The sequence below is a fragment of the Protopterus annectens genome, chromosome 1.part1 (assembly GCF_019279795.1).
Source record: "Protopterus annectens isolate FY-2018-M chromosome 1.part1, PAN1.0, whole genome shotgun sequence".
NCBI lineage: Eukaryota > Metazoa > Chordata > Ceratodontiformes > Protopteridae > Protopterus > Protopterus annectens.
In genome coordinates, this window is record NC_056726.1 from 1,476,474,647 (window position 1) to 1,476,489,029 (window position 14,383).

Below are 14,383 nucleotides of genomic sequence, written 5' to 3' on the forward strand. Positions count from 1 at the left end.
CCCACAAGAGTGCAGACCGCAATCCTTCTTAACGTAAAATAACTGGCCTGAAGCCCAAGTGCTTAAACCAGAACTAATACACTTTTAGAATTACAGACACTGAGCTCTCAATCAGCAGTTCCCAACTTAGAAGGATGTAAGCTACCTGTCCTGCCACCACAGTGCAGGCCACAAACCTTCCTAATGTAAAACAACTGATCTGAAGCCCAAGTGCTTAATCCAAAAGACTTAGAAATGATAGCTACACTTCAAGTTACTACCAGCAGTAATAAATACAACTGAATACTTTAAAGAATGCCTGGATTAGTGCTCAAGTTATACAAACAAAGCTAGATTCAGCAGGCCTGGATCTAGTCTATGCTACAGCAAACAAGGTGTACCAATTTCAGTAAGAAGCAGTTCAAATATGCAGGCACTATAAGCCTTTAACCAGAAATTCCCAGCTCAGAAGGACAGAGTCCAACCTCTCCTCCCACAAGAGTGCAGAACACAAACCCTCTTAATGTAAAATAACTGGCCTCAAGCCCAAGTGCTTAAACCAGAATTAATACACGTTTAGAATAACAGACACTGAGCCCTCAATCAGCAGTTCCCAACTTAGAAGGATGTAAGCTACCTGTTCTGCCACTACAGTGCAGACCACAAACCTTCTTAGTGTCTTTAAGATATGTTGTTTAGAGCACACCTTGTATCTAGTGGTTTCCTCTAACCCACATTGTCTTTCATTCTTTGTTTCTTTTATTTTTATAAGTGCCCTTAAGATACATTGTTAAAGTGTTCTCCCTTTTGGGTAGTGTTCCCCTGACCCTAAGTGCCATTAAAGCATGATCTGTCAGAGTTATCCCTGGTGTCTAATGTTTCCCAAGATCCCTGTTATCTTTAAGTGCTGTTAAGGCATGAGCTGTAAAAGTTATTTCTGCTGTCTAGCATTTCTTCCCCAATCCCCTTATGTTTAAGTGCCATTAAGGTACTAAACATAAAAATTCTTCCTGGTGCCTAGTGTCCCCCCCGATCCCCATTATTTTAACGTGCCGTTAAGGCATGAGATGTAAAAGTTCTTCCTAGTGTTCCATCTGATCCTCATTATGTTAAAGTGCTGTTAATGTACAAGATGTAAAAATGATTCATAGTACATAGTGATTGCCCTTGACCCCACAATGTTTCATGAGTTACTTGTAAGTGAGCAGGTATGACAGCCTCCACCTCCCACACCACACACACACACACACACACACACACACACACACACACACACACACACACACACACACACACAGCCCCCTCCCCACATGCTGCCACTCACAACATGCTCTCCCATTCATCTATGAATATACACACATGCACACACACATAGTTACCCTACCCCTTCACTAACCCCCTACTGCAACCTCCCAGGCAGACACACATTCACTCATACACTCATGCATGCAGTCACAGACATGCGCACACACACACACACACACACACACACACACACACACACACACACACACACACACACACACACACACACACACACACACACACACACACACACACACACACACACACACACACACACACACACACACACACACACACACACACACACACACACACACACACACACACACACACACACACACACACACCCTTAACACTACCTTGCAACAGAACACCCCAACAATTACTTCTACCATGATGTGTGAACATGAACATTTGGTAGTGTTCATTAACAACAGTGGCCGGAAGTGGCCAAGTTAATTTACGCAGCTTAGTGATTCTCTCACTGGCATCACTTGTTACTATGGGTGGACCTGAGAAAGAGAAGATGAGACCTATAAGGGTGTTCTTGAGCTCCGGTGGGGGTGGCACACAGAGGACCCTCAATCTGTATCTGCAGCTTAAGAAATGTCCACATCATCTCATCAATGTTGGCTTTGGAAATGCTTCTCAGTTATCCAAAGAACCTGAATGAAGGTGCCACAGAAGGTGGGCTGGAAGACTGGTGGGTCGGTCTGCTCTGAAGAATGGCAAAATGAAGCCAAAGACTGTCCAGCTCTGGAGAAAATCAATACAGCAGAGACAGAGGTCAGATCCAAGCTTACTCTTGCCCTGCTACTGGGTCAGAAAGTCTCGGAGTCTTTGGTGCTAGGCCAGATGGGGCCAATGGGTTCCGGGACCTCTTGTGAGATATTTTACCGTTTTTTTCTCCTTGCTTCTCCCAATTTCCTTCTCCTTAGTGGATTTGGATCTGTCGGGCTTCTTTGAAGAAGGTAAAGAAGTTGTAGAAGCCAAAGAGGTTGAATCTCCCGCTTGGGCAGGGAGAAGACCTTTAAACACCAGCTAATTTCTTCTAATTTTAGCCCTGGTCAGAAATGAAGTGCAAAACTCACTCTCAATATCCAAGCAGTGTCAAATGGTGCAACAGGTAGCATACTTGCCTTTGCTGTAGAAGTCTGTTGGTTCAATTCCCCCACCAGGTAGATTAAATGCTGCCACTGCCACACAGTATAAAGGGGTTATTGTACTCTTGAGTGTGCTGCCCTTTGGACAAGATGTTAAACTGAGACCCATCTACTTAAGTTGGTGGCAGCTCAAGTGGATGTAAAAGATCCCACGTCACCTACTGAAAAGAGTAGGGAAAGTTCACTATGCCATAGCCAAACGTCCCCGATTAGTATAAATATCACCTCACTCTCTCCTGAAAAAGGCTACTAGCCTTGTGGGACTAACCCAGTCACCTCAGTGGGAGGTTGGCATAATGTTTAAGATGTTTACCTTACAAACATAAGTTACAGGGCTTGATTCTCCCATGGGATAATTGGCTAGGCTTAAAATGGTCCACAAGTGCAGTTAGCCTAATAGTAATCCATGAACCTTTGAACCTATAAATAAAAAGTTGTCTACCACCAAGCAATATACATGCAAGATGGGGGGAATCGTGTGCCTATAGGCACTACATTTTTTAAAGCCGGGGGGAATCGTGTGCCTACAGGCACTATTTTTTTTTAAAGCCAGAGGCCTTATCAGACATCCTAGCACAACAAAGAAGCACAAGACAATCTGTTATTAGACAAAGATAAAAAGCTATCATCCCTAAAGGTTCTTTAAAACTACAGGCCAAAACTGCTGTACCACAAAAACACTTCTATCAGAAAAAGATATTAACAGTTAGAAAGCAATATAGATGAAGTTTCTGTTTTTTCTTAAGGTAGCTCCTGAAAGCTTGAACAGAAAAAGGGGATTAAAGTTTCAAATTACATAGCAAAGGAAACCACTAAGAAATGTATCTAATAAATATATGTTGAAATGCTGAGATTAAAAGATTAAAGAGACACAAAAGGTCACTTATCTCTCTACAAGTCCTAAGCCCTTGGGATCCCATCTTGACCTAACAGCTGGCAAACAAGATCTAGGTATTGTAGGAATGAGATGGAATTATGGGTAAGGGAGGAGCCTGAGCTCTGGATCCAAGAACTTAAAAAATGGTGCCATGGTAGGATTTGATAACCCATCTGTTGAGACAGAAAAGACGTCAGATCTGCTCCGATTTCCTTTTCACCATTTTTGTCTCACTTTATAATTCACTTCTCCTACTTTCTCTGGTACTTTATAAGGGCTTTGCCACTTTGTAAGGAAGTTGTTTTCCACAGTACAAGTACATTATTGCTATGAACTCTCAAGAACAAGCCTTTCTGTTAAGTGGTTTCTGTTATGATTGCATTTCCATCTTTATATACTCTCTCACAACAGGCATCACAGCTCTTAACCTGTCCTGCAGGTCTGAAAAAAAGGAGAGTTTTCTTTCTGCATTGTTTCAAGACTCGGGATATCTGCCTTTTAGCAGTTAAAAAGGTGTAAATCCATTTGAGGCTTGGAGTATTCGTTTTACAGCAAATAGAAGATAAGGCAGATGGTCGTCCCATTTTTCCCCTCTATCTATGCAGCCTTTAGCAACATAGACTAAAGTTTTGTTAAAGTATTTAACGTGATCGGCTATCTGAATATGCTATACAGATGTCCCACTCCAGGATAAATGTCACTTATCTTCAGCTCGCCATATCATCATTCCTTTTGTCTTGATTCAGAATTCTGTGCCCCACATGCAGTCTTCACCAATACCTAAATAGCTTTACTAGCATCTCCCAGCTATAGGCCTTATTTTGTGATACTGCCCACACACTATTTCTATACTTCTAATATAAACATGATAGTCATATATGGGACTATATTAGAACATCGAAGTTTCAGGTCTTCGAATGTTCTAATATCGACACCTAGTAACCGAAAACCAGTAAGACCGAAAATATAGAACATCGAATTTTTTCCTAGGGAAAAAATTTGCTGTTCCAAAACACATACACACAACACAAACACACCACACACACAGCAATCCACACACATACACCTAAAATCTTACATCCAAACCTACACTAAACTGTACATACACCATTATCTACCCACTTATCTTAACCCAAACCCTAACCCTAAGGTCCGTCACTGTCGCACACACACCTCACCCGTGCCCTAACCCTAACTCACCTATCCCACCCTAACCCTCACGTCCAAACATTCGCACACTTACCTGACCCGCGCCCTAACCCTAACATACCTATCCCACCCTAACCCTCACGTCCACACAATCGCACACTTACCTGAACCCAACCGTAACTTTCCACTGCAGAGCTGAAAATAGCAAAGCGACAATAACGGACAACCAAATTCTTTCCCTAGGAAAGAATTTGGTTATCTAAAAATTCGCTATTTTCAGCTTTCGGTTACTAGGTGTCGATATTAGAACATTCGAAGACCTGACACTTCGATGTTCTAATAGAGACCCTCATATATACATAATTGTCTCTGAATCTGCTTTATATCTCACCCCTTAGCTTTACTATTAGCATTGTCTGCCCTACCTAGTTCCTTCCCTCACTTCCATTTCTTTGAATTTCTAAGCACTAATCACATGCCTGACAATTCTATAAACTCTGCATATGCTTAGTCCGAAGCAGACATAGAGTTTACGTTTGCGCTATGAGCAGCAGTATTAATTGCATATGCATGCAGTGCATAAACGTTAACAAGCATAGTTTCATGGTCAGCAACAGTGTTGCCAGCCCAAAAACTGTGTACAGCAACACGGACACCTGCAGACGTGTACACCTGTTTGCCTATAGGCAAACTAGGTCTATGGGATCGCATGGAAAGCCGCAATGGCTACCAGAGTTTTTAATAAAGCAATGTATAACAGTTCCAACACATTACACGAAAGTGTATATAGAGCAGAGTAGTGTGAAAACCTGTTTCAAGCATACTGATTACATGTTTTGCAACTGATCGGAAAGAGTACATAGACTTAATTATAAATAATTAGTCAGGGGAAGTGTGTGTGTATTGAAAAGGGATACATAGATGAGTTGTAGGAATTAACGAAGGGGAAGAGGACAGGGGAAACATGGTAATATACAGCAGATGAGGGCATATTAATGTATGCACACAACAAAGACAACAAAGTTGTAGCACAAACACTAATCACATATCTACATGATACAGTAAGTACTGCTGTGTACACTTCTTGTGTGGGTATAGTCATATGACCACACAGTTATTGTATATTATCTGACTGTCACACAAGGTGACATATGAATGGAGAGGATTCTTTATGATATTAGCATCTCAATCTGAGGAATGGAGAGGACAGTATGTACAATAGGGGGTAGGTACATATTATGAAGCTGTGCAAAATAAATTGCCAAAATATGAATGTCATGTCAGCACAGGTCTCAGCCAAGTGGGACACATAGTAAGAGGCTCAGGGACAACAGTATACAGAAGCAAGCACAATTTTGGACAATATCAGCATACTAGCACCATTAATCCCATGTATTTGAAATAACGTGAGTGAGAGTGATTCTGCAAACATACACTTGTACAACTGTCATGATCTGTCAGCAATCTATGAGGAAAATAAAGCATACCTTCCTCAAAATGTAACATCTACCTGAGGTATTAGGAGGGACATGGTTACACCTGCATTTGAAATTATGAGCAATCCTGGCTAGTTGACAGGTGTACATGGCATATATATATATATATATATATATATATATATATATATATATATATATATATATATATATATACCATAAGCCAGTGTTGTGAATGAGCTGTGTATTTGTGCATCACAGGAACAGATATTACATGTACATCTTGTATAACACCTTGAGGAGGGCTCTGCACTAAAACCACTAATGGTTATGCAACAAAAAAAAAAATACTTAGGTATGGACAATAAGATGTGTAGGAGCTCACTGTGTCAAATGTGGCACATTTCAATAACTCATCCTTGGAAGATGTGTTGGAAGGTACATTAAAAGGGTGCATTGTACTCAGTTTTTGGTGTGAAGAGGGCTGAGAAAAATGGAACTATAATACCCTTTGATGTGAATATCCCGCACATACTCAGGAGTTGTGTTACATACAAAGGAGTAGTCACCACTGTGGGCACATGCTGATGGACGTCCCGCATACCATCTACCTGAGTACACAGTTCACATACTACTTGGTCTGCTCATAGGTGTGTGCTGTCTGTGTTATAATTAGCTTGTGTATTTGCTTTTAAAATGTAACTAATCCTCCCTCCATGATTTTTGTCCATTTCCTGTGTCTCTATGGCTGTGGTAGCAATTCTTTGTGCGTGTTGTTATTGTCTGTATTATACCAATACCACACTTGGATTCAATGACTGTCAACAGTTTACAGTTCTCCACAAAGCTAGTTGGATAAAGGATATGTAAGTCAATCTTGACATCTGAAACTTAAATAATAACCAGGAAAGAGCATAGCACATAGCCCCGAGGTATGGACCTGATCACTGGACTCTAGATATTGGTCACTTCACACACTTCATCATATTTATCTGTCACGTATGTGATCAGTGGTCTACCCACTTGGTGATGTAGGTATTTATGGCCACTTATGACAGTTTCTCAGGAATATCTGCATGCGGATTTGTGTCAAATGCCTTGGCCAGGTCAAGTTATGCAGGATGATAGTGCTGTCATCATGCATGCCCTTGCTGACCTTGAGGACATTGAACAGATATAACAGACATGATGTAGCCTGAACAAATCACAGATGTGTTTCGTAAACAGATGGGATATTACCTATGTCATTTTAGAGATGGTCTATGATAACTTGTTGGTCTACCTCACAGATGAGGAGAGTCAGGATGGGTCTGTAAATGCATGCATCAGGTGATGTCCCCCCCCCCAAGTCAGAAGGATGCATGTTGATGTACATCCTTCTATGGGGATATAGGCTGACCGGAGACTGTCTTAAAGTATGGATTGAACTGTGTCTGGTAGGTCCTTGTTTTGAATCACACTATAGGCAACATGGGATGTTGTCAGGGCCCATTGGTTCTGTTTTATTAGTCATACAGAGCACACAGATGAGCTGCCCTCCTTACAATAAAATATGAGTAATATTTGCAAGGATAATTTGATGGCCAGTGGTGACGGGGTTGACATGTAAGACAAACTGTTAGTTAGCAGATTGTCTATTTCCTCTGGTTAGATATATCTGGCGGCATCCACATGCAGATATGTGCTTAGTTGTGAAGTTCACTTAACATTTCACATTTATTGGAATAAATGATTTGTGAGCAGACCTCTAAATACAACCTTAGTCATTCATTACATTCCAGACCCTAGTACTATGCACACAGTCGTACAACTGTACCAATGTCATGCACAACATATGTCTATACGTGTTTCATGTGAAAGCTGTGTTTGAGTGGCCTGATGCCATATTAGCACACATTAGAGATCAGTTGTTTGTGGCTCATGCAGAACATTCCCTGACACAAATGTTAAAAGTCACACAATGGTGCTGCTGATCACCTCAATAATCCTTGGGTGTAGCAACACAACTGCACATACAATGAATTCCACAAGGTTGCAATTGAATCAAAACATGATACATTGGTTGTGTATATCACAGCTTAACAACATGTGCATGAGGCAAGACTTATGTGACCATGTAATCAATGTGAATTGATATTGATGTCTGTCACAGAATATTAAATAACGGTATGTAAACACATGCACACGTCACTGTGATGGTGGAATGTGAACTGTGTAGAAGGTTGATCTGCTCCACTACAACACATTCTAATATGCCAACAATATACATACAAGTGTATCATACCATATTGGCAGTTCTCAGGAGGCATATTACTACAGCTGTTATAGAAGGAGCATGTAAAACAATGGCAGCAATGGCCATCAATACATTAGGTCACATCACATATTGCAATGCCTTCTTGTAGCCACACTGTACATCCACACCTCAATATAGCACATCAATGACAGCAACGCTGACATGTCAGCTGATCATAGGGCCACAGGACATTATTAGGCTAATGGCCAGCATCACATGAAATACTAGTCATTCTTAGACCATGTAAAAGCAAATCCCTACATCTATATTACAGAAGATAGTAATCCTGTTGTATGCATGTGTATACTTATTTGACTGCATTACATCCTGCCACTATCCATATGGCACATGTGCACCACACCATAACAGAATTAGCAATCGCGCATGCAATGGTCTGGAGATGGCTTGCAGAAGCTCATAGAAGGACTCGGCTTCATGATGTGTGTGTGCATATTTGACATGAGGACATCCTCTACTCCTCTGCAGAAAGGATGCCATGTGGGCAGATGAAAAAGGACGATGGTGGATGCATGGGGCTAAGTGAAAGGTTCCACAAGTGGTAGTGAAATAAAGAGCAATTCCAAAGATCATACAATGACCACAATATACCATGAACCCACCCCCTGCCCACACACACACACACAAACACACACACACACACACACACACACACACACACACACACACACACACACACACACACACACACACACACACCAGTAGACAGGGTCTGATTTTAACATTACACCTGTATAGGCATAGAAGAAGAATGCCATGCAATGTCTCAGGAGCAACACCACATATGTCTGACTCTAACACTGTCATGTTGCGCTTTATGGAGTGTGATAGCATCATTGTATGTTGAGAGGAACATGTCGGGAGTAGTATAGAACATGGATGTGGAGTCACATCCCTGTGTAAAATTGTCTAAAAAGTGATAACATTGCATGTATGGACATGCAAGTGCCTGCTGGCAGATTAGAACATCTATATGTGTAGGTAAAGTAGCCTGCAAATACAGTAGTTAATGTTACTGCCACAGCACAGGTTTGTCTTGAATACTGTCAGAGTACATGTTATACAGGATGACATAATCATCGTATGTTACAACAAGATGTTCAGAGAAGGATTTGACATAGATGTGGACTCTCATATCGTTCTAAAATTGTTACCATAGTGATTGTTGAATGCACACATAGTTGACTACAGTGAGAGTAGAACCCCTACCTAGCAATTTACAGAGCACAGTACATAATGCAAGCAGCATAGCAGTACTGTGGCTTTTATAGTGCTGGCAGCAGTTTATAACTGATAACATCAGTAGTGTCTGGTGAGAAGAAGATGGTAATAGCAGAGTGTCCTGCATTCTGGTGTAAAATGATCTCTCTAATATATCAACTAAGTGAACAAACGCAAACACACATACCAAATGACTGCAGTGAGAACAGAACCCCTACCTAACAATTTATAGAGCACTGCACGTAATGCAAGTACCACAACACAAGTCTGGCTTTTATAGTGTCAAACACTTTATAACTGTTGACATCAGCAGGGTCTGCCAAAAAGAAGATGATAAAAGTTGTGTCCCACATGCTGGTGTAAAATGCTCTGTCTAATGTCAAGGCTCCTCCCTGTTTGTTGATGTACCAAACTACTGACAAGCTGTCTATTTGAATCCCAATAGTTACTAGAGGGAGAACAGTTTGAAAGGCTTGCAACGTTAAAAGCACTGTTCTCATTTCTAGGATGTTAATATCCATACTGGCCTCGATGGGGGACCAAGTGTCTTGGACAGTCATGCCCAGATAATGCCTCCACCCCATCTGGGAGGCATCCATGGTCACTATGGCCTTGGGTTGCTGTGGGGAAAAGAGGTGGCATAGAAGAATGCCTTCCAAGTGCATCCACCAAACTAGATCTTTTCTGCAAAGTTTGGTGATCAAAATCTGATCGGATATAGGTTGGTGAAGTACTGACCACTGAGATGTAAATAGCCATTGAATAATTCGTATATTAAATCTCACCATGGGAACTAGAGTTATTGCAGCTGCCATTGAACCTAGGGCTAGTAAGACTAGATGGGCATGTACTTTCTTGTGTTGTATCTTTCAAACTTGTTCCCTGATTTTTTGTAATCTCACCGGTGGAAGGGAGGCTAAGAAAATTCTCGCATTTAGCATTGTTCCTATTTACTCTAAAGTAATTGCAGTGGTGGTGCTGCGGTAGCGTTGTCGCCTCACAGTTAGACATTGCCCGTTCAATTCTCAGTTAGAGCATCTTCTGTGTGGCGACATGCATGAATGGGCATTCCTTCATTGAAGGTTGTGCGTTAGGCCCGGCAAGCCAGCATGTAAAAATCTACTGCCAATCATTAGCGGACCGGTGTGGCGGCCCTAACCGGGAAAAGCCGAAAGACACAACAACAACAACAACTGTGTTGGAATCAAATGAGATTTTTCGTAATTCACAGTAATTCCTAGGTTTGAACAAGTCTGGAGAATGTAGTCTCTTGCTACTATCAACAGATATCTGGTCGGAGCGGTAATGAGCCAGTCATCTAAATATGGAAACACTAGGAATCCTTGCAGTCTCAAGTGAGCTGCTGCTACTGCCATGCATTTGATGAACACCCTGGGGGCTGTGCTGAGACCAAAGAGCAGAACTCTGAACTCCCTGCCTGATACAGAGGAACCTTCTGGAATGTTTGTCCATTTTTATGTGGTAATACACATCCTGAATGTCTATCAAGCACATCCAGTCGTCATTCACCAAAAATTGAAGAATGGACTATACTGTGACCATCAGGAATTTTGTTTGTCAAACTGACTTGTTTAATAGGCTGAGATCCAAAATTGGTCTTCAGTCCCGTCTTTTTTGCCACTAAAATGAATCTTGAGTAAGTTCCAGACTCTATTGGTCTGATGGGAATTCTTGGATGACTCTTTTTTCTAGGAGTCTTTGGATCTCTAGGACTGCTGGTTCCCTCTGACTGCGTGGAACATTGGGGATTTTTTGGAAATGGGAGGGTGAAGAGAAAAGGGAATGGCATAGCCTCTAGATATAATCCTCTGCACCCAAGTATCTAATGTGGTTTCCAGCCAGGCATTTTGGTGCAGGGATAAGCACCCCACAAATGCCTCCAGAGGAAGGCAATTGGACCTCTGTTCAGGAATGCTGATAGGGTCTTCCAGGAAAGGAATTTCTGAAACCCTGATTTTGCGGGCCACCTCTGCCACATGGGTGATGTCTTCCATCAGAGTTCCCCCATATGCCCCTAGGGCAACTTCCACCACATGTGTCCTGAAAAGGTCCTCTGGATTTTTTAAACCACATTTTCACCCAACTCTCTGATTCCTGGAAAAGGATCTTTGAGAGGTGGAAAAATGTATAACCACAGCAGAGAGGGTCTTTCCATCTTTCTCATAGCTGGATAATGTTTCTCTAACCTTTGGGCCAAAGAAGGATGATCCATCAAAGGATGCACAGACAAATGAAGACTTAAATAGCTTCACAAAGTCACATCCAAGCATATCTTCTTATGTCTACACTTGAACCTGTTGCCCTGACAGTCCCTTCAGCTGCATATGCAATGAGCTGCATGGATGAATTAGATACAGACTTAATGGTAGCTAACTGAAAGGCAACTTTGTCTTGCACCCTCATCAGAGACAATTCCTGCCAGGGTATCCAAGAACTCCTTGATAAGATCTCTTTGAAGCCTGGTGAAATGTGCCAGAAAATTCAAAGACTGTAATGCAAAGGTTGATGAAGCATAAATCCACTTGCCAAACCTATCCATCATCCGGGACTCTCTGTTGGGTGGATGGATAGAGGAACTTTCCTCAGCCAGTTCCTTTTTCATGGCAGCCGTTACGACCATGACATCTACTGCTAAACATTTTTCCCAAAAATTTTTATCTTCTGGAGGGGATAACATTTTGTCTGGCCTCCTAGGGATAGGTTCAGTAGAGTCAGGTGCCTTCCACATCTGCTGAGAAATCAACTAAATAAGTTCATCAGCAGGCGGAGTCACCCAAGAGGTAAATGGGTGAATGCGAAAAGCCTACAGGTATACTGATTCTTCAGGGATTGGGTCTTGGGACTTCCAATCACAACTCCCATGGAAGCTCAAGCCTGAAAATCTGCTGATGTAGCTATAGATCTTGTAGAGTGAGCCTTTACCAGTCTAGGGTCTAGGCAAATCAATTTTCTTTTTGTCACAAATGAAGGATATACACTCTTTTAGTCATCTGGCTAAAGTTACTTTGCTGACTGGTTTGATTAATATTACTGTCTGACACTACTTTAGGAAGAAAGGAGGGATTCTTCCTTAAGGTATCTCTATCTTTATGAAAAATTAAGTATGGTGGCTTATGAGATAAAGCTTGAATTTCAGAAATCCTCCTGGTAGAAGCTATTGCTACAAGGAATAAGGATTTCCAAGATAAATATTTTAGGTCACATTCGGCAGAAGGTTCAAAGGGACACTGAACAATGGACTGCAATACTACGATAAGAACCCAGGGAGAAATAGAATCCTTAAAAAGGGGTTTCAACAAAAGTTCCTTTTAAAAATGCTTTACATAGCTTATGAGAAGCTAAGGAATTATCCCCAAAACCATTATCAAAATTTGAAACTGCTGCCAGCTGAATTTTAATAGTAGAAGGGGAGGCTCTTGCATCAAAAAGATGGGATAAAAATTCTAAAATCTTTTTGATGGGCACTGAAAGGGGGTCAATATTCCTTTTGTGGGACCAAAAGGTAACTCTTCCATTTACTAGTATAGAGTTTATGGGTAGACGGCTTATGAGAGGCTAAGATAATTCTACATACCGGGGAAGGAAGGTTAACTCGCCTGGCAATTAACGAAACTGGAGGAACCATGTTGTCAGCTTGAGGTTCGGGAGGTTTGGGTGTATCAAGTCCTCTGGATGAGAGAGTAGGTGCAGAGTTGGATCCAGAGGCCAAGGTTTGTATCAGGCAAGGCCAGAGAAAGGAAACCATATTTGTTGTGGCCAGTAAGGAGCAATGAGGATCACTCTGATCTTCAACTTGAGGGCTTGTATAAATTTCAGAATTAAAGGAATTGGGGGAAATGCATACAGAAGTTCTGGTGGCCAACTCTCCAGAACAGCATCCCTGGGTGACTCCCGCAGTGAGGGGATTAGGGTGAACTAGTAGCTGCACTTGTTATTCAGAGGCAAAGCAAAGAGGTTGCAGCAAGGCTGGCCCCATTGACAAAAAAATAATTTCTGTCACTTTGGGACTGAGACCACTCATGAGGTAGAATAACAGACCTGCTTAATTTGTCTCCTATCACACTGGAGCTCCCTGGAATGTGAGTTGCTATCAGAAACTGGTTGGAAGAAATCACCCATTGACACACTCTGAGTGCTTCTCAACAAAGAGATTAAGACTTGGTTCCTCCCTGTTTCTTGATGTACCAAACTATTGACATATTCTCCATTTGAATCACAATAGTTCCTAGAGGGAAAACAGTTTGAAAGGCCTGCAATGCTAAAAGCACTGTGAACATCTAGTAAATCTAGGGAGTATTCTCCTATTTTGATACTTGAGAAGGAAACAAACAATTGGCCTGAGTAAGTTCGGGACTCTTATCTGGTCTGTTTAGACTTTTTGGATGACTCTTTGTTCTAGCAGTTTTTGGATCACTAGAACTGCTGGTTCCCTCTAACTGGGTGGAACTTTGGGTTTTTTTTTAAATATGAGGGGGAAGAGAAAAGGGAATGGCATAACCTCTGGATATAATCCTCGGCACTCAAGTATCTGGTGTGATTTCTAGCCAGGAGTTTTGGTGCAGGGATAAGCGCCCTCAACTGCCTCCAGATGAAGGTAATCAGGCTTCCATTCAGGAATGCTGATAGCATTTTCCAGAAAAGGAATCTCTGAAACTCTGATTGTGCAGGCCACCTCTACTGGCTGGGCTGTGTCTTCTGTCAGAGTTCCCCCCTCGAACTTCTACCATGTGCCCTGAAAAGGCCCTCTGGATTTTTTGAACTACATTTTTCCCCAAATCTCTGATTCCTGGAAAAGGGTCTCTGAGGAGTGGAAAAACATATGCCCACAGTAGAAAGGGTCTTTCCATCTTTCCCACACCTGGATAATGTTTCTCTAACCTTTGGGCCAAGAAAGGATGATCTTTCAAAGGGTGCATTG